Here is a 21,696-nt window from a genome sequence, read left to right on the forward strand (position 1 = left end):
TGGCCATGTTTTTTTTTTAAAAAAATCACCTACCTGGAAAATGTTTAATAAGTTCATGTTCTCTATTAGCCAATGGACAAATTTAAATTTGAGTCTTCATGGAAGCATATTTTGTCCAGGAGAGATTGCAACCTTGATATCCCTGGTGAGCTGGTACTTCTTGTTTCTCTCCCAAACCGTTCCTTTGCTCCTTTAAAAAAAAGTGTTTAAATTTCATGTTCTCTTAGTATTCCCTAGACAATTAGAGGAACATCCTCCATAGCCTGCTCAGCGTATTCGAGTTTACAGTCTAATTCAATTAGGTTTCACATATTCTCTATACACTATTTAAAGAATGCCATGCCCAGGAGATTTCCAATTACAAAGACTCACAGTATCTATGTAAATTGTGCATTTTTCTTCTTGTGCATTAACAAAAGCTCCTAAATCCATTCTGCACAATTTTTCTTCAAATCATGAATATGGAGAGAACTCTTTATAGTATTAAGAACAACACTCCCACAAAAAAGGGACAGAAGGATTACATCTCTACAAACCACCATTATAGCAGTCCAGTTTGAGTGCATGTCTGTGCACACTGGCCATATCCTTCATGGAAAAGGATGCAATGGACCTCCTCATCACCACCAGAAGAGACTGACATCGTAGGAAAGGGACTACCCCACTGGATTTATTACAGTTACAGTAGGAACTGAAAATACACATTCCCCTCCATATGTTGTTGTACTCCAGCTTCCATCAGTCCCAGTCAGTATAGTGAAAGGTCAGGCATGTTTGGAGCTGGAGTCCATCAACATCTGAAGGCTTGCAGGTTCTCCATCCCCGGGGTAGACAAGGATGTATGTAGTGGTGCAGTTTGGTAATTTTGACTTTAGGCCCAATGGACTTAAGGAGGAGAGAAGTTACTTAGATGATGGGTGGGCAACCTGTGACCCTCTAGGGGTTGTTGGGTCTCCCAACTCCCATCAGTCCTAATCAGCATACCCAATGGCCAGGGATGTTGGGAGCTGCAGTCCTGCAAAATCTGGATGGCTGCATGCCCCCCATATCTTACCTATCATCTTGCTTCTTGATACTAAGGAAAGGAAGGCTATTGTTATTTTTGCTTACTTTTTTATGTGGCACCCTTATTTTTATGATGCTGTTTCATTGTTTTCATGTTGTATCTCTGTATACCACTTACAGATTCATTCATTCATTCATTCATTTTAAAAGCTCATAAGTGTTTTTAAACAAGTAAATAATAAAATGATAGCCAGAAGTTTTAAAGCTTCTTCTCCACCATTATTTTGTCCACCACATGGACATGAAATCGACTGGACAGGGCTATAGTGCACACTCTCCTTGACTCAAGCCGATAGGTGGGTAGTCTTGGTGTGGGGAGGAGAGTCCGTTGTCAGAGGGAAACGAAACAAACATTTTCAGGTTGGTTTTATTTTAGCTGGTTGGCAAACATAAATAAGACAAAGGCATCAATCAAACCCATTGTAATAGTAACAATATGCACTCAAAGCCGAAACATCACCAAGCGGGTAATGCTTTTGTTTAAGTGTAACAGGAAATTAAATACGAATAGGACTTCAGTCAATCAGTATTATACAAAAGAAAGAAAAATCCTCTGAGCATCTCCCTTCCTCACAGTTTTTTTTTAAAAGTTATTATTCTTTTATTATTTATTTTATTTTATTTTATTTTATTTTATTTTATTTTATTTTATTTCATCCACACTACAGGCTTAATTTGGTTTCATCCCCCAACTATGGAATTGTTAAACTTGGAATCAATATATCAGAATTAGTACAAATTCCAAGTATGTCAGTTGGTTACTTGGAGGCCATTGTATGTTTTTGTGTATAAACAGCCTTACAGTAACATTAACAACACATTTAAACCACAACAGCAACCCTACACATTCATGAGATAAAACAGAGACCTGGTGGACAGTGGTGTGTGTGTGTGTGTGTGTGCATTGAGCTTCTTTCTCTATCTTCCAAACCCCCAAAATGTAAAAACAAAACAAAACACCCAGCCATGCACAGAGCCTCACAGCGAAAGAAGAGTTAACTTATTTAGCATATATAGCATTTTCTATAGCCTCGGTTCCTGGATCCCGCCTTTCAGATGTAAATTATGTATAACAATAAAATTGAGATAACTGCTGTTCTGTGTGGGTTAGAGGTATATTTGGGTATAAAATGAGGCAGAGCCGAGATGTATGGGGAGCTATGAAGGCCAAAGTGTGTAAAGCAGCAGCCTCTAACAGCCAAAGAATGCCTGGAAAATGCTGCTTTATGGCACTACATAAAGATGGCTTTGAAATGAGGCTGCCACACACACACACACACACACACACAGGCAGGCACGGGGGTGGGGTGGGGTAGTTAGTATCAAATATTGGAAAGGTGCTCCTTGGAGCAGAGTAGACTGCAGTCATTAACATTTATCCTGCCGAGTATGCTGATTTAAGAGTACCAGAAAACCTTCCACTAGAAATCCACATAGCTAACCTACACTGACCCGCAGAGAACTTGTGTTTCCAAGAGCACTGACTAAACAAACGTCTATCAGTCACATCCTGAAGTAGTGTCAACTGCAGACTTGAAACTCTTGTTTTACTGTTGCTGTACTTTACTGGGTGACATATCTCAATTCTCAGCTCTCTCTTTTATTTTGAATAGCATTGTGGAGGCTTCTGCTGTGCAGTAAACATCTACCCCTGCTGCTCCCTTTCTCTCTTAAAAGAAAGAAATATTGCATAACATGCATACTCCTTTCTACAGATTTATCTCTGCCATGGGTTATTCAGGTTTGTGCAGTCTAACTGCAGACTTTGTAATCCATTATTGGCAAACACACACACACACACACACACACACAGAGAGAGAGAGAGAGAGAGAGAGAGAGAGAGAGAGAGAGAGAGAGAGAGAGAGAGAAGGAAATGGTATGCAGATGGCCAGCCAAGGTTCTTTTTTATTACCTTTAAAATCAAGTCTACTTTAGTTTTGCAGCTCTGCACTAAGTTGGCTGGTGGCTTAAGCCATTAATTTTATGTATTTAAATATTAGCAGGCATAAATTAGACATGTTAGGAGGCATTGATTTTCATTCCGCCACATTGCTGCATGCAGGACTGATTCCATTCCACTGCAGTTCAGCAAATAATAATAATAATAATAATAATAATAATAATAATAATAATAATAATGTTGTCTTGCTGTCCACTGTGGTGAAATTTTATGTAATTAACTGCATTATCATCACCTTATTGCACACCATTCATTTTAATGCAAAGAAAACACAATGCCGATGGGAGGGGGGCTGGGAAGTAATGCATCATTTGTGGACCAAAACAACAACATTGAATACCAATTATATTTGTTGGACCTTATTTCCATTCCAGACACAGGACACATGAGTGAATGTCAGCAACATATGCTCCTAGTTCTGCTTTCATTGGAATTCTCTAGCATTCCTAGCATGAAGAGGGCATTAGTTTTAAGGAACATTCTTGTATATTTCTCAACCAGTCCTCTCCAAACTTTTTTCCCTGTGGGCGTTGTAGAGTACAACCTCCAGCAGCCTCAGCTAGCCTGATCAACTATTACAGGAGCTGTGCTTCAAGTATTCTGAAGTGCACCCGTTTGGGGAAGACTTTTTATAGAGACAAACAGAATGTACCACACCTGTATACAAGGGGTAGAGCATATATGCCAATGGGGCTTGCTTCAATTACCTAAAGTCTGTAAGAGAATAGACTCTCAGACAGCAGGCAGAAAAGTGGGCTGTGTGTTGAATGGCTAAAGATAGCTTTATCATGAATGAGATAAGAATCCAATGTCTTTATTCAGACTAGGTCTCTCCATGGTTTTAAGCTTAGTAATGAGTTGCAATTCAGCAACTTCTCTTTCCAGTCTGTTTCTGAAATTTTTCTGTAATAAAACAGCTACTTTGAGATCTTGTATAGAATGTCCTGGGAGATTGAAGTGTTCTCCTACTGGTTTCTCTGTCTTGTGATTCCTGATGTCAGATTTATGTCCATTTATCCTTTGGCATAGGGTTTGGCCTGTTTGTCCAATATAGAGAGCTGAAGGGCACTGTTGTCATTTGATGGCATACACAATGTTAGAAGATGAGCAATTAAATAGTCCTGAGATGGTATGTTTGATGTTGTTGGGGCCAAAATATCTGAAGAAGTGTGCATGCATATGAAAGCTCATACCAATGACAAACTTAGTTGGTCTCTAAGGTGCTACTATAAGGAATTTTTTATTTATTTTTGGTTTCAACTACGTCAGACCAACACGGCTACTTACCTGTAACATTCTGAAAGCAATCCTGAGTGGTAATACGCATTGAATAGGCATGGGTATATAATAATAATAATAATTTATTATTTATACCCTGCCTATCTGGCTGGGTTTCCCCAGCCACTCTGGGTGGCTTCCAACTGAATATTAAAAACAGTACAGCATCAAACATTAAAAACTTCCCTAAACAGGACCGCCTTCAGTTGTCTTCTAAAAGTAAAATAGTTGCTTATTGCCTTGACATCTGCTGGGAGGGTGTTCCACAGGGCGGGTGCCACTACCGAGATGGCCCTCTGTCTGGTTCCCTGTAACCTCACTTCTCACAATGAGGGAACCACTAGAAGGCCTTCGGTGCTGGATCTCAGTGTCCGGGCTGAATGATGGGGGTGGAGACGCTCCTTCAGGTATACAGGACCAAGGCCGTTTAGGGCTTTAAAGGTCAGCACAAACACTTTGAATTGTGCTCTGAAACGTACTGGGGACCAGTGTAGATCTCTCAGGACCGGTGTTACGTGGTCCTGGAGGCCACTCCCAGTCACTATGTATCTATTTCAGACATTTTAAACTAAATTCTGATTTCATAGTTTTAACTTATTAATATTTATTGTATTGAGGTACTGAGGTACTTAGAGGCAACTGTAATTAAGTGGTATATAACTTGTTGAAACAATTAATAATATACAACATGGTTAAACAAATCAAACTATGAATGACAGGGGGAACGCTCTGTGGAGTGCTCCAGTCACCAAACCATGGTTGGGAGATTGACGAGTGCTACATCAGCCCTCAGTTTTCAAGATTCCTTAAACACACACAAAGCAAAGTGGTCACACTTTGACTCTTTCCTTTAAAAAGGGAGGGGGGTAAGGGAATAAATGCAAAGTCTGTTGTTTGGAGGTAAAGAAGAATGGCTAATAAAATCTCCTTCCAAGTGAGAGTTATGGATAATCTACCTGAGCTCAGTTTCTAAATGGCTGCCAACATCATTTTAATCTTAGGAATGGGTTTCTACTTGTAACTGTGTTTTGAAGAATTACCCCATGGCAGAAATTGTATGTTGTTCAAGTACATTTGGCTACATGAATTAAAAGCACATTTTATTTGGGTTGCGGAGTCATCAATAAAAGTGCAAGGCAGTTAAGCAAAAAACCTTCCCCCCGCTTCTTTTCATTTGAAGGATCTCATGAGTTACCACCAAAATAGGTCTATGCATTTATTCATGTGTTTTCCTAAGAGGTGCAGAACACACTGAAATAAATCCCAAGCTGAGAATGCTGCATTTGTTCCCTGTGAAACCCACAGCCGCAGTGCATTAAATATGAAGCTGAAGCAAGGTTTCCATGGTTATACATATGTGTGCGAATGTCTTGTTGCGACACACAATGCAAATCAACAACATTGTCCACAAGTCCATTAAGTCCACAAGTCAATTTCAGTTTTAAGATAGAATGTTCACATGTTACTACAAGTATTGCTAAGACTGGGTGGGGGAGATAATTATTATAATAGCCAAGTGGAAAGGGTCCATGGTGAAGCACACGTCCCCTGTGCCATTGTTTCCTTTATTTTTCTCAAAGCTGGCTTCATTTTCTCTGGAACTTCTGCTGCCCATTGAAAGTTATTGCTACTGCTTACGCATGGGAGGAGTTGGGAGGGTTCAGAGAATCACCATAGTAGGTGGGGAAGGGATTCTATTCACTTTGCATTTAAACGGAAACATGCCCAATTTCCACTTTCCAAAACAACGTGCAAACAAAATCCAGCCATCCTTCAAAATTTACACTTCTTATAATTTTGAAATGCAGTCAGTTCTCCAAGCAAGTATAACATACAAAAATGCATCTGTCTATCTATCTATCTATCATCTATCTATCTATCTATCTATCTATCTATCTATCTATCTATCTATCTATCATCTATCTATCTATCTATCGGGGGTGGGGGGAGACCACAGCAATGCATGTAATAGTGAAAATAACATGCAAACATTCATATTTGTACAAATTGCTCTGCATAAATGTTTATATTGGGGAAAATTTCATGTAATGATGTGCAGAGTAGCGAAATTCACAATGAAAACTGATGTGTTTTCATGATGACTTTTAAAATAATAATAATAATAATAATAATCACAAACTGATGTGGAAATGTAGGGAACAACATGGAAAAATGTGAAACTCAGAGAATATGAAATTGATTGATTCACCTATCCCTATGAGAGTAAAGAGGAAGAATTATGAACTGAAGGTTTTCACAACCAAAGATGTGGAATTGGGGAGGGGGAGGGGGAGGGGGAGGGGATACCAAACAATGCAAGGTGGAGAATGTTGGCAATTGAAACAAGCAATTGTAACCCTTGAGTGGACTACTACAGTTGTATCTAAAAGTAAAGTACACAGATATATTATTAGTTTATTAAATTATTCATTGTATTTATGTCCAGCTGCTGATACAAGAGTGACACCCCAAAGTGGCTTATATTGAAACATATGCACACATATATAATTGTCACACATACCTACAGAGGGATAGTCATTATGTGATGCCCTCCAGATGCTTCTGGACTACAACCCCCATTAACTTCAGCAACTTGGTCAAAGATGAGAGAGTATAAGAATTTCATTCCAACAACATCTGGGTGGTACCACATTGTTTACCCCCCCCCCCTGGTCTAATGTAATCATATTCTCTTGCATACCATCCTAAGACTGGGAAGAGTCCTGGATCAGACCAAAGGTGCACCTACTCCACCATCCTGTTCTCACAGTGGCCAACCAGTTGCTTCTTCTGGGATGCCCACAAACAGAACCTATGCCCTGATGTAGAAATATGTACAGTGCTGCAGGCTCCAAAGGTTCATTTTACATCTACTTAAGACCAGGGCCTTCAGTGTTATGACACCTACCCTTTGGCATGTGCTCCCAATGGACACCAGACCTGGAATATTTATGCACTTGCTTAGAAATAATCTGTTCACCCAGGATTCCTCTAATAGGAGATCCAGCTATGTTGAAGCATTAAGTTTATTTCCTGATATTTGTGACGTATTTTGTACTTGTTTTAGGACTGCAGTTTTATTCTCAATTTCATGTTGATTGCAAAGATTGGGTGCCTTTAAACATGCTCAAATTCCTTACTACTGAATGACCACGGCGCAACCTTCCACCTGCGGAGAGGGGGAGGAGGCTACCAGCCCCATGGTCAGATGAACTGTCCATTCCCCGTCTTGCAAATTAAGACATTTCCAGAGCAGGGGCTATCCAGCCCATAGGCAATCAGCTCCATAAATGCTATGAAGCCTGGGATGAAAATTTCTCTTAAGAGACCTGGTTCCAAATCCCTTACCAATTTTGATAAGTAATAAATCAGGACTTAATATCTTCACCACAAACTGAACTGTAGGCATTTTTCCGCCCTGCATGTATGGTTTTGGTGGATAGTTTTTACTCTTAACTAAAAGGGATTTATTATGGTATGCATGTGGCCTGTAATACTAACAACAACAGACTGAAAACTGAATTAAGGCATATATATATTCCCAAGCAGAAAGCATTCACTATCACACCTCTAATCCTCACTGTTGTTGTTACAATTGATTCAATGTTGTGCCATTTTCCTATGATCTTTGACAGGGTAACAAGGTATCAGAATTATCATGTCAGATATTTCTGACCTTTTCAGTATTCGGCTATGTTAAGATTGACTGTCAGAGCCACCTCTTCATTCCAGGTTATCGTAGGCTGAGGTGGTGGTGGTGGATGCAAATTGCCAACAAATCAAATTACAGAACATTAATAAGGTCAAAGGAGTGTGGTTTATTATCATCTTTCATGAAATACATGAAGCATGAATACCCCAGCATTTTGTCCTCATGATGATAATTACAGAAAGACTTTTTCAGTCTAACTTATTCTTGTTAGAGTTTCAGAATGACTTTATGGGATTTATAGTCAGATAAGTTTCTCTAATTTTTACTGCATTTTTTTAAAAAAATCCACATGCACAAAATACATATATCAATTTAGACCAGCGTCTTTTAGTACCTGAGGCACCCCAATTTTCTGTATAAAAATAAAATGAAGGTATACTTCATTCTATTCTCTCTCTCTCTCTCTCTCTCTCTCTCTCTCTCTCTCTCTCTCTCTCTCTCTCATGAAAACAATGATAATCAAAAGATGTAAAGATGTGATTCACACAGCGTAGCTGAACTATGAAGACTGGACAAATTCAGGGAGGATAATAAGCCTATCAATGGGTATGAGTCGCACTGTGAATACTAGAATTGCAGCTGCCCATAATGCTATTGTGCTCATGTCCTGCTTATACACTTCTCATAAGCATCTGGTTGGCCACTGTGAGAACATTATTATTATTATTATTATTATTATTATTATTATTATTATTAACATTGCTTATCTTATAAAAGCAACGTAAAACAATAAACAAACACATACAAATATTATTTAAAACCAGTATAAAACAAAAGAAAATGAATTATCTAAAAGTTGTTTTATCAACTCCTAGGAAAGCTTGTGCACATTGGCATAAATAGCAGGCATGTCCAACTCCCAAGAGACTACAATCTACTCCCACTATAAAAATAAATAAATGGCAGTGATCTACCCATTGGATTGACCAAAGTTGTTGAGCTTTTTTTGGGGGGGGGGGTCGATCAGGGTCATGCGATCAAACAGGATCGACCAGGGACGCCCCATTATCAACCTGTAGAGCACGATCGACCTGTTGGACATCCCTAATATCTATCATATAGACTATGATGGCTTGGGAATATATGAAGTGTCCTGCTGGATCAGGCCAAAGGCCCACCTAGTCTAGCATTCTGTTCTCACAGCAGCTGAATAAATCACCATGGGAGGCTTGTAATCAGGACTAGAGTGCAATATGGTTCTCCCTATTTGTGATTCCCTGAATTAGATCTTCAGAGGTAAACTTCCTCTAACAGTGGAGGCTATTAAAGTCATCCAGGTTGATGACCATCACCATACCTTTTGAGAGTGAGTTCCATAGTTTTACTATGTACTGTGTGAAGAAGTATTTTCTTATGGCTGTCCTTTTACCAATCCCTCCAAAAAGAAGCCAGACCGTGATAGTGATGCTCCTGCAACTTCTCAATCACTTGGGCTGGCTAGTGTTTCCTTTCTAAGCCTTCATTTTAACCCAGGTCCTCAAGGCACAGAATACATAACAATATCAAAATGAAGCCCATTTACAAACCATTCAAACTAGTCCCTTGAAACCTTGCAAATAATTGTTACCTTGCCCAATGAAAATTCTTTCCCTTCTCCCACCCCAGTTAATAAACTTTGAAATGATGCCTCTGGAAAGAAGTGGTAGAGACACACAAGTAATCTGGAAAAGATTGGCAGACTTGGGAGGTAATTGAGATATTTGTCAGTTTTCACAATGAGGCATACATGCTCTGGAGAAGACAGGAAGGGGTTTAAATTATATGTAAAATGGAATGGATAAAGTCCTCATGGGCCCAGGTTTCTCTATTTAACAGACTACACATTTTTTAAAAGGCATATTCAATTTTTATTAGCAAAACTCATCCAAGACCAGCTGAGATTTCAAACTACTTTCCCAGAAGCTAAATATATGTTAAATACATTGGACATTTTGCCTTCTTTACATCTAAAAAAGATATGCTGATGCATCTTTTACAGTTTGATCAAAGTCCTTGTGATTAATATTTGTTAAAACATTGTCAGAGGGTGTTTGGCTGAAATTTAATAACAGCCCCGAGTAGTCAATATATAATCTCATTGTGAATTTCAAAGCTATAAAGTTTAATGCTATCCACAGTAGAACATTAATTGAAATGAAAGGTGCCGTAGAACTGCACCATCAGCGGGGCTCTAAATTTTCTGAGGGCTGATCTAATTCCAGTCCTCTGTCTGAAGTGAGGCTCCTCAGGATAACTATCCATGACAAGGTGTAGAGCTGGCTCCTTTTAACAGAGGACCTCCTGTGAAAGATAAGCCAAATCAGCTTTCTGAAGCTACTGTTTTGTTAGAAAGTTGTACCCTTTCACACAGCTGAGCCATGATTACAAAAGGAAGAATATCTGGTGTAGAGCTGCTCATTGCCAAAATGTGCCTCTCTAGACCTCTCTAGCCAGCCGTAAGGGTCTCCTCAGCCCATATCCCTTACCAGTTCTACACCATGCCCTCTTTGTTTGCTTTTGGCTGGCTGAACTGTGTCTTCAAGCTGTGAAATGCCTCTTGCTTGATAGACTGGAGGTGTAGACACCTGTAGTTTTCATGTGGCTGCACTGCAGTCTAGAAAGGCAATAATTTCTATATAAGTTTGGAAAATTATTATTATTTGTGTTCTCATGAAAATTAATCAACATTTCAGTCTGCATTCCCCCTAATAAACACATTTTTGAAATCAATTTCCCCTAACACAATGCAATTTTGCATGTTATTTTCATGTATACATCTTATTAGTTTGCATAAAGTAAAGGTAAAGGGACCCCTGACCATTAGGCCCAGTCGTGACCGACTCTGGGGTTGCGGCGCTCATCTCGCATTATTGGCTGAGGGAACCAGCATACAGCTTCCAGGTCATGTGGCCAGCATGACAAAGCTGCTTCTGGCGAACCAGAGCAGCACACGGAAACGCTGTTAACCTTTCCGCTGTAGCGGTTCCTATTTATCTACTTGTACTTTGACGTGCTTTCAAACTGCTAGGTTGGCAGGAGCTGGTACCGAGCAATGGGAGCTCACCCCATCGCAGGGATTCGAACCGCTGACCTGATCAGCAAGCCCTAGGCTCTGTGGTTTAACCCACAGTGCCACCTGCATCCCTATTATTTTGCCTAATTCCCCCAATATACATGTTTTTTGACACACAGTTGTTTGGATGACTGCATCTAAATATGTGGAGAAGTTATCAAGGATAGCTATGTTTTGATTCACATGTTGTTTCAGAAAGTGTAGGGTCTTCAGAAAGTGTAGTTTCAGAAAGGTAGGGTTACATTAAAGCGCTAACCAACCCAAATCTCTCCCCCCCCCAATCCCCTCAACAGGAAGCCTTCAAGTCATAATGTAAGGGGAAATTACCATTTTTCCCTAGTAATTGCTCCCTTGTAAATGGTATCTGGTATGGGTTCTCCAAAATAATCCCACAAACTGCAGCTTAAGGGTTCTGACCTCACAGGCCGACACTTCACTGTACTCTTAGCAAACTAGAGTGCCCAGGATTCTCCATGACTGGTACAGTTGTAAGCAACATCAACATTGGCTTGGTAATGTCAACAGAATGGAAGATGGTAGAATCTCCAAGGACGTTGGCTAAGGGGAGCTGGCTTCAGGCACCAGGTCCATTGGCAGACCAACTCTGTGTTATAAAGATTATTATTGGCCTTTATTGGCATACATTTAAACAATAAAATCATGCAAAGTTATCCAAATGCATTAATAATCCAAACACATACAATATATAAAAGACTAGATAGCCACCATTGAATAAATCAAGCAACTTTAGATTTAGCTGTAGAAATCTTGGCCAAATACCCCGAAACAATCTTGGTAATATCGAGAGTATCATCCCTCAACAAATATTGCATTACAGACTCTTTGGCGTTACAGATGTATGCAAACATGACATGAAGGCTGGCAACAGTAACCCTGCTGTGTGAGAGTCCCTTGCAGAACATAGTGCCTGAAGATGACCAGTCAGGTTGTTTATCCACAGCAGTGACCAGAGGAGGAATGACTGCTAGGAGGAGCGCAGAAATAAGAAACTCCGTGGTACACCTTCACCATCACAACCAGACGCCTCCATCTGCCTCAGTTGCAACAAAACATTTCTCTCCCATATTGGTCTCCCCAATGGTTTGACTTCACCCTCGAAGGTTCACTTTTCCATTGTCACCTGAGACAGAGAGATGCCAACCAGCCATGGTGGGGATGTGACCTTAGTTAGTCATGGCTTACAGGATGCCATTCTACACAAAATCACCACCCAGGTCCATCACATTTAGCTGAGAAATATACAAAATCAAAGAATAGCAAATTGCATGCAGCCTTTATTAATTTGAAAAAATCATTTATCTTATTTCTCATGAGATATTATTGGAAACATTGAATCAGAACTACTATGGTGCTACTTATCTTTCAGTAGTTCTTGCACCACTGGATGAGCATTTTAGGTATTTTTGCATCAAACACTGTTTTAAATTGTTTTTATCTGCTGTGTCAATCCTGTAAGTCACTTTGAGACTTTTTTTAAGGAAAAAAATGTAAATTACAGTGGCACCTCGGCTTATGAACACAATTGGTTCCGGAAGTCTGTTCATAAACTGAAGCGTTCATAAACTGAAGCGAACTTTCCAATTGAAAGTAATGGAAAGTGGATTAATCCGTTCCAGACGGGTCCGCGGAGTACTCAACCTGAAGCGTACTTAATGCTTGGGTGTACTTAAAGCATGGGTGTAATTGGTTCCGGAAGTCTGTTCATAAACTGAAGCATTCATAAACTGAAGCGAACTTTCCCATTGAAAGTAATGGAAAGTGAATTAATCCTTTCCAGATGGGTCCATGGCATTCGTAAACTGAAAATTCGTAAACCGAGGTGTTCATAAACCGAGGTTCCACTGAATTATTATTTATGTATTGCATTTATAAATCACTTTTTCCTCCAAAGTGCCATATGGTGTGCGTTACTCCACCACTTCATTTAATCTATGCAATGACCATATATCCTAAAGACATCACAGTCTCCACTGTGTTTCATTTCCAAAAGAAAACATGAACCCTGGGTGAGCATCTGGAACCCCTGGAATCTTGTACCGCTTAGAGATTGGGGTGGCGGACAGCACTGTTGTCAGAAGTGGAATATATATTGTATTTACACATATATACAACCTGAGCCTATGATGGAAGGGTTCACAGCATTAACACCCCAATAGGGTCTTGTTTCTTCCATAGCCACAGCCTTAGATTCAAACAGAAATCACCCACCCTGCTCTAACCCTCTTTCCAGCTTGCTTTACCAGTCAGAAACGCTTTCCCCTCTAAGTCGCATCACAGCCACCTCTAAATTCTAAACTCTTGCTTTGTCTTTTTAGCTATCTAAGAGCTGAAGGAGGGGCCCCAACCTTTTGCCATCTGGCACAGAGACCCTCTCCTTAGCTTTCTTAATGGGCCATCACATTTCCTTTGTTTTCCTTGATGGCTCATCACCGCAGGCTACTACCTCATTGGGAAACTAGTCTGGTTTATATTTTAATACTTGCCGAATCCAGGGGTTCAGTGTCTGGCACTAGGCTGACACTCCAAGCCTTTACTGAAGTCCAATACCTACTGGACCCAGGAATTTATGCAAGGGTGAACTTTGGTAGTCTTTCATAATATGGCACACACTGTGCAAGGACAAAATTTGGTTTCCCCAAATGGATCTTCTCAATTTTGCACCCCCTCGGTTCACTGCCCTGTGTCAGGGGAACTGCCCACACCGCCCTAAATCTGGCACTGAATTTAGGGGAGTCTCGCATCCACAAACTCATAGCACTATGTTAGTCATAACTACATGCAAAAATATGTTTATTTGGAAAAAATGTCCATTAAAATGCTGGTGGATTTTCATGACGCTGCCCCCCCCAAAGAAATCAGAAATTATTGTTGAAGTGTGCAGAACTGAACTGAAAAGTGGAAAAATGAGAAACCACACCTAACTGGCCATCTAAACACTGCATATATTCTCAAGGTAGTATTCAATGCTGCTACTCCTCAGAGTAGACCCACTGAAGTTAATGAACATGACTCATGCAGCTTCATTAATTTCAATAGGTCTTGCTCTGAGAAGGACATAGCTGAATGCAACCTCAAGCCTTCTGACCTGCTTCCTGTTTTTTTTAAAAGTATTGCTGATGGTTCTGGTGCAAACTTCTGTTGCTTTGGACTATGTTTATAATTAACACAGGTGGTCCAGTGACTCAAGGTTACATTCATCATATCAGAACTGAACAACAAAGTACGTGGAGGAAGGGGAAACAAACCAGCAGGTAACTCCCCCTTCATAGTAGCTGGAGAACTGGGGGAAAGGAAAGCAATTAAACTCCCAGGATTTTTCTGACACCATGGTTTTTCATGCAGCATATATTTCAAGCATTCTGCAAGGTCTGCAAAATGTACGGCCTGAATACGCTCACAGTGTTAACTTGGTGAAAGCCTGAGTTGAATTATGATAACAATTTATTTGGCCCAATGTGCCACTACAACCAACTTTAAGATATTCTCCCCAAAAGGTGGCCTTTCTGTAGTGTAGTGGGTCTTCAGTGATTTCAACAAATAACAGGAGGCGAGGATCTGGTACAACATCTCTTTACTTCAAAGAACAGGTAAGAGCCAGAACGCAGGGAATGGGGAAAACTGGGGCTTATATAGTAACAGAGAACTAGCAGGGGAAAGGTACATTTTGGCGGGAACCAATGGCAAGGATTCCCTCCAGCGGAAACAATCCGGCAGTGGATCCAAATCCTGCACTCTGAACCAGCAAATGATAGACGTTCCCGCTGGAACTTGTACATTCAAATAAACTCTGTAATACACTACAATAAACTCTATGTTACAGTACATACTTGGCTGTGCTATTACTTTAATACACAACACTTTCCTCACTCCCCCCACCCCAAATCATGAAATAACCCCTGCAAGTCAAATAAGACTCTCACACGAGCAAGTATTGCTTGCAAATTTATCCCAGCAGCTAGAGCAGGGGTAGGCAACCTAAGACCCATGGGTCAAATGCGGCCCAATCGCCTTCTCAATCCAGCCCATGGACAGTTCGAGAATCAGCATGTTTTTACACAAGTAGAATGTGTCCTTTTATTTAAAATGCCTCTCTGGGTTATTTGTGGGGCACAGGAATTCACTCATTTTTTTTCCCCCTTCAAAATATAGTCCGGCCCACCACATGGTCTGAGGGACGGTGGACCGGCCCACGGATGAAAAAAGTTGCTGACCCCTGAGCTGGAGTGTTCATGAACATTCTTGGGCATAAGAAGTGACTGATGAGGAACTGGCTCACAGCTGGCTGGCAACAAGCAACAGTGGATTACTCAGGCAGTTTATTCCATTACGGGTAGAGATAGCAGTTACCCACAGGCATCTGTTTGAGAACAGGTTGCTGCATGAGATGGACTACTGGCCTGATCCAGCAGGCTCTTATTATGGTATTAGGATATATGACATAACACAAGAGTATTGGAAGCTGAGCATCCAAACCATTCATATTTCCCAAAAGCACATTGTAACAGACTCAAACTTTTGTCTCCTCAATAACACTTATGCCTGTAAGTATTAAATTATGAATTCCTACCAGATTAGTCTCTGTTCCTTTCTTTTACAAGGAAAACTTCATACCACTCCCTTTAGAGCAGGCATGATTAAGGAAGGTTTGGGTTCCCCACCCCCAACCCGTTGTTAAAATTAGCAGCTAACGAAATTTGAAGCCAAATTATACCAGTTGATGAAACATGGGGTCCAGTGAATCTCCTTTCACTTATACATATATTACCTTCTTTGCTCTTTTATATGTTTCTGTAATTTTAAATTGCTGTTATAATTAAGAAAACAGAATAATCAGAAACTGTCATTGTCCTTGTATTTGTGGAAATATTTTCCTTGCAAAGTGGTATAAAGAATAGGGTTCAGTGCTGGAAAAATGTTTCATGGGATCACCCATAGACACCATGCAATCATAAGGTAAGATCAACCTGCATCCACGAAAATTATAAAACATGTCTAGAATGCCCTGTAAATGTGGTAGAAAAATGGAAGTCTCTTTCACGGAGGATGAAAACTTCTAGGAAATTGAAGGGGAATTTTTGGCATAGCACTAGATTGAAGTTTTGCAGACAGCAAGCTGCTCTCGGGAATTTAACTGTTCTACATACAACTGTTGTGTATTGCTAAGAGCACCTCACTCCTTATGGCTGTTGCTACTCTTGCCCGTTTTTGTTGTGGTTTGCTTTTACAGGGTGGCAAGGTTCTGGCAACACTTCAAACACAATGGAATTGTGGTAGTCTACAGATTACCTTTCCACACCCTATGACTACACTGGTGGGTAGCAAAATTCTTATCATCTGGCAGTGTAATACATGCAACCAGTTTATTCCGGATATCATGCCAACAAAGGAAAATGGTAAAGAGTCTAAGAACATAATATGAGCCTTTCTGCATCATGCCAATAGCCCATCCAGTCCAGCACCCTGTGATCACAATGACCAGTCAGAGGTTTATTCAAATCTTGCAAGCAAGTTCTGACTTCAATAGCATTCTCCACGCTTGTGATTCCCAGAAAACGCCATTCAGAAGCATACTGTGTCTATCAATGGAAGCAGAAATCGAACATAGCCATCTTGACTAGTAGCCACTGATAGCCTTATACTCTATGAATTTCCCTAAACTTCTTTTAAAGCCATTCAAATTTTAAAAGCAAATTCCTTAGTTTAACTGGAAATGGGACAACCTGGTAAATGGGGACATTCACCCTGTATCATGTTAAAATTTGGAATACTGAAGGTTTATGTTTTTAAAAAGCTCGTGCTATTCAGAAGTAACCCTTGCATCCACCTCTGCTGAGAAACACCTGTACCCCGAGTGGCTGCTGCCTCCCAGTTGTTTTATTATATGCTGAAACCTAAACAAGGTTGATGCAATTCCAAAGCGCGGACACTTATTGGACTTTCGATTCCTGACCTCAGCTAACAATTTGAAACTGGCTGTAAATTGTCCCTTTCAGTCTTAACACACAGGATGTTTCTACTTGGTGGGGGGTGGGGGTGGGGAAACTGCACAGGCTGCAGTTTTCAGCAATACCTTCTCAAAAAAGTCAATTTCACCTTTTGGCAGCCCTGAAGGAATCCAGATGGCTTTAAGTGTAATAGCTCAGAATAAGGAAGATAGTTTTTTTTTTTTAAGGGACTGGTTTTCAGTAATACAGAAGGAAACTACCAGGGAAAAAAGAGACTTAATAGTGCAGTTGTTCCTAAAGGGTTAGTAACACCTCTCCCCTGTCCCCAGAAAAAAAGGCAGATTAAAAAATGTTCTCCTTGTTTTAAGGTTAATTTAAGAGGACTGCACTGCAGCATAATGAAAAACTGAGACAAGGGAATGCTTTGCTGCTTCCGAAACAAATGAAACAACAGAAATGGTGTAAATATTCAAGGTTGCGCTAGAAAAGTACTTGGGTAGCAAAATGCTTTATTTTCTGTCTTTTCTTCTTTTGTTCTGAAATATATTCCAAATTATACATATAAACATTCATACACACTCATTGGCATGTGTGAACACACACACACACACACACACACACACACACACACACACGCTCGTTCACTCCTAAAAATGACAAAGTGATTTTATAGGAAGGTGAAGGCATGCAACAAACATACGCAGCCGTTGCAACTGCTATGATACATAACAAAGAGGAAATGGTTGTGTTGGTGAATGCTGTGTTGGTGCATGTGTGCATAGGATGGTCTCATGCCTCTTTGTGCATGCATGCATGCATAGAGGAGGAGCACGGCAAAAAATAGATGTGGCAGAGACTTTATTCCCAGGCCCATAACAATATTTTTTATTTTTTAAAAAATCAAAATCCAAGGGGTGAAGAAGTGGTGGCAGTGAAGAGAGTGGTGTTATAAACAGCCACAAGGTTAGTTGCCGTATCTTTCTTTGTGAGTCCCCATGCAGCTAATCAAGTATGTTGTGTAATGTTGTTGAGCCTGTGGGTGGGTTGTGGGTGGGTATTGACTTTTCTAATAAGCTATAGTGAGTAAATAGGTATATGTTGGTAAGTGGGTACATGCAGAGTTATTTGCAAAGCTGGGAAAGGGTTACATAAATATGGGCCTATGCACATTTAAATAGAAATAAATACACTCTCCGCTCTGAATGTCTTTCCTGAGAGGCAACTCTCCATTCCACCTTGATTTCCCTAGCATGATTTAGAACTTTGAGGAGAAAACTCTGATTTACAAGAGGTACTTAGGTAATATCCTCCAAAGGGGTAGAGGGAGGGAGGAACACGGGAGATAATTAGCAACTCTTTAACATTCCTACATGAGCATTCTGTAAGAATGCAAACTTGTGCCATTCCCCATCACTGCAGTAATTAAGCATTCAGACCAGTAAACAGCTTGGTTGGAATGATTTTATGACAAACGACCAAAACCGTACCAACCATTAAAACTCAGCCCAGCAAAAAATCCCTCAAGCCCCTGAAGCTCAATCAATGCGAAAGAGATGGCAAGTTTCCGTGATAGCAGTGTTCACTCATTCTCAGCTTTGTATGAATCTCATGACAGGTAGTTTTCCTCCATATTCTCTCTCTCTCTCTCTCTCTCTCTCTCTCTCTCTCTCTCTCTCTCTCTCTCTCTCTCTCACACACACACACACACACACACACACACACACACGGGAGTTAGCATAGCAGGCATGTCCAAAGTCTATTTCAGGGGCCTAATCCAGCCTGCTGGTCGGTTTAACCTGGCCCCTGTGGCAGTTTATTTATTCCCTGTGGTAGAATCCTAAAAAAACCCCTCAACAACAACAACCCTAAAAAAAAGCTCAACGACTTCAATCCTAAAAATAGCTCAAAAACTTTGTGGTAAAATCCTAAAAGAAGGTCAACAAGTTTGGTTGTCCCTTTGGTCGGCCCTCAAGACCCTCCACTTCATCAAATCTGGCCCTCTTTGAAAAAAAGTTTGGACACCACTGGCATAAGGACATAGGGAGCTACCTTATACAAAGGCAGACCCACTGGTCAATCTTTTTCAGTACTGTCTACATTCCCAGACATTAAAATTCTCCAGCCCTGCTGGGAGATGCCAGGGAATGAACTTGGGACCTTCCGCAAGAGAGAAAAAGAGTGTGCAGATGTGTGCAAATGGCCTCTCAGAATTATCCAGTATTGTGGAAGATGGATGCCATTTGCCTTGTGTGAAGGAATAAAAGAGCAAGGAAGGAAGGCAGAGTCAACAGCCAGATGTGTTCCCCAACCTCGGTCAACTTTACATTTTATATCATTTGTTATAGTACAGTGGTACCTCGGTTTTCGAACGCAATCCATTCCAGAAGACCATTTGAGTTCTGAAACGTTCGAAAACCAAGGCCCAAAGGGTGGTCCGCAAATTCATTAGAGAAAATTGAAAAGAAAAAGAAAAAATGCAGCGGAAGCCATTCGGCTTCCGAGCCGTTCGAAAACTGAGATACTGTACTTGAAAAAATGTAAACTGCCTTGGCAGAAAGTCAGTATATAAATGTAATGAATAAATAAAGATGCAAAATGGTGACCAGACTGCCCAGTTGCAGCAATGGGGAAGAAAGGAACTGTATACTTGCTATTGGTGATCTCCCAACACAAAAAACTGTTAGGAGAATGAAAATGATGTACCGGTGGCACTTGACTCCAGTTAAGCTTGCCAAAATTTACAAGAAAAAAGATAAAAGATGTTGGAAGTGTATGTTGGAAGATGGGGACACCTTCCATATGTGGTGGAGATGTAAGGAAATAAAATCATTCTGGGGAAAAATATACAATGAACTCAAAAGGTTGCTAAAATATACGTTCCCCAAGAGACCAGAACTATTTCTGTTGGGATTAATGGGGAAGGAGATCAGGAAAGAAGATCATAGAATATTTATGTATGCAACCACTGCGGCCAGAGTGCTGCTGGCCCAGAAATGGAAAACGGTAAATATTCCAAAAGTGGGTGAATGGAGGGTAAAAATGGTGGAATATCTAGAACTGGCAAGACTAACTGGGAGAGTGAGAGATCAAAAGGACCAGAAATCTCAAAAAGAATGGAATAAATTTAGAGAATATCTGAGAGTACATTGCAAACCAGCAGTAACACTGATTGGCTTGACATAAATACCTACAAAGTTTTTTTTAAAAAAAGAGAGAAAGAAAATAAAAGAAAAATAAACAAAAGAGAAAACGTATTGAAACAAAGGAAAAAGAGCAGATAAAAGATTTGAGCATAGAAAACCAGACATGGAAGAAGAAGGAAGCCAAACTCGATAGGATAGATACAACAAAGAATAGGGAATTGAAGGGGGGGTTGGGTTTTATTCTTTCTTTCTTTCTTTCTTTCTTATCTGTTGTATCTTGTTGTATTTGAATGTATTCTATAAATGGTCAGCAGAAATGTAAAGATGTGTATGTATGTATATGTATATGTATATGTATATGTATATGTATATATATGTATATGTATATGTGTGTGTGTGTGTGTGTGTGTGTGTGTGTGTGTGTGTATATATATATATATATATATATATATATATATATATATATATAGTGAAATGGTTCTCCCCAATTTCTCTATGTGCAAATTGGATAGAGAGTGACGATTTGTGTACAACTCTGTACATAACGCGAAGCACATAATTATTTTCTTTCACAAAGTAGAAAAATCACACAGAAGAGGAGCCACCATCTTGGAATGAGTTTGCATTCTGATATCATATTCTGATATGAAGTGAGAAGATCACAATTTAAACATGCTTGTAGATCAAATAATAGAATAAATTATGCATATCACAGTGTGTATAGTGTTAAAACTGTGCCCAGCTAAACTGCCTCCCCCTAGCTTCAGAACATTCCCAAAGAAAACTCAATGAACATGTGCTTAAAAATTGCAACACAGATTTACTACAAGAATACTTTCTTAATACATCTAAAATTGCCCTTTTGAATTTCCTGTCGGCTAAAACAATCTTTATTATAATTAGTGCTGCAGGATATATGTAATTTATCCTGAAACAAAGATTAATGGGTATGCAATCAGACTGATACTCCTACCTTTGCCAGATGAGGATCTCTCTATGCTACTCACGAACAAGGAAAGGAAGTGGGTATCAAAACATCCCCTCTTTTCTTTGCTGTAAAACTGATTCTTTTCAATCTAAATGTAATGGCTTGAGAACATAAGAAAAACCCTGTTGGGTCCTTCTTGTCCAGCACTGTGTATTTCACTGTTCCTTCTAAATGCCTTTGGGAAGTCCACAAGCAGGAAACAAGGACAACAGCACTCTTCCCACTTGTGACTCCCAGAGCATAGCTGCCAAGTTATCCCTTTTTTACAGGGATTTTCCCTTATGCTGAATAGGCTTCCTCGCGAGAAAAGTGAAAACTTGGCAGCTATGTCCCAGAGACGGGTACTCAAGAGGCACACTACCTTTGATTCTGGAAGCAGTGCATATGGCTAACAGCCACTGATAGCCTTATCACTTGGGAAGTAGGAGACTTTCAACAAAAAGAGAAATGGGAATGAAAACTGTTGATGTCCATTTATTCGAGCCATTTCTGGAACAGAAATCGATCCAGTGAATACTAATTGTATTCACAT

Source organism: Zootoca vivipara, chromosome 14 (genome assembly GCF_963506605.1).
Source record: "Zootoca vivipara chromosome 14, rZooViv1.1, whole genome shotgun sequence".
Lineage (NCBI taxonomy): Eukaryota > Metazoa > Chordata > Lepidosauria > Squamata > Lacertidae > Zootoca > Zootoca vivipara.